The sequence below is a fragment of the Limulus polyphemus genome, unplaced genomic scaffold, assembly GCF_000517525.1.
Source record: "Limulus polyphemus unplaced genomic scaffold, Limulus_polyphemus-2.1.2 Scaffold10720, whole genome shotgun sequence".
NCBI classification, from domain to species: Eukaryota; Metazoa; Arthropoda; class Merostomata; order Xiphosura; family Limulidae; genus Limulus; species Limulus polyphemus.
The window spans coordinates 6,967-8,275 of NW_013676330.1; positions in this window are offsets into that span (position 1 = coordinate 6,967).

A 1,309-nucleotide genomic window follows, 5' to 3' on the forward strand; every position below is an offset into this window, starting at 1 on the left:
ACATTCCATTTTCGCTGGCTTTTCTTGCCAGGCTTATATACTAACAAAAAAGGCTTCGACAAAGATCGAGGAGTTCCCTGATAATTCGAGAAACTCCTTCACGCATGCTCTACTAGCGCCAACGCGCCAGCAGCGTCACCTGACTTCCGCTGTCGTAACAATACTTTGTATGTCTAGATTAGGACATACAAACATACAACGTTATATTTATACTTTCCATGTATGAATTAAGACAGTAACTATCAAAATTATATTTTTACTTTGTGGTTTTGGATTAGGACATTAAGTTTCAATGTTACATTTATACTTTGTAGGTGGGGATTAGGTCATTCAGTGTTAACGTTACATTTATACGTTGTATATCTAAATTAGTACATTAAGTGTTAACGTTACATTTATGTTTTGTATTTCTGGATTAGTGCATTAAGTGTTAATGTTATATTTTTACTTTCTGTTTTTTTATTACAACATGAAAAGTTAATGTTACATTACACTTTGTATGTCTGGTTTCGGACATTAAGTGTCAAAGTTTTATTTATACTTTCCATGTCAGAATTAGGACATTAAATGTGAACATTATATTTATACTTTGTGGGTTTGGATTTACAAATTAGGTGTTAATGTTACATTTGTAATTTGTATGTCTGGATTAGGACATTAAGCGAAAAAAAGATATTTATACTTTCTATGTCTGGATTAGGACATTAGGTGTCAACGTTATATTTATACTTTGCGTGTCTGAATTAGGATATTAAAGGTGAACATTATATTTATGCTCTGTATTTCTGGATTAGAGCATTAAGTTTTAACTTTATATTTATACATTTTGTTTCTGGATTACAACATTACGTGTTAATGTTACATTTATACTTTGAGTGTCTGGATTAAGACATTAAGTGTTAATGTTACATTTACATTTTATGTGTTTAAATTAGGACATTAAGTGTCAAAGTTATATTCATAGTTTGTGTATATGGATGTTGGATGAACTTATTGTTAAAGTTAGATATATATACTTTGGGTATTCAGATGAAAACATTGTTGACGTTATATTTATACTTTGGGTATTCGGATGAAATCATTGTAAGTTATATGTATTGTTGCGTCATCGAGATCACGTGATTATTCTCACGCCCTCTACTTTCTAGAACTATCCTGTACTTTGGCGAATGCTCTAGCATTTACTAGATATAGGGTAGTCTGGTATATAAAAGAGGGTGCCAACGTGACAGAAGGTAATGTGTGTGTAGATAGTGAGTATGTATATATGTAGATTAGTATATTAAGTGTGAACCTTATATATATTGTA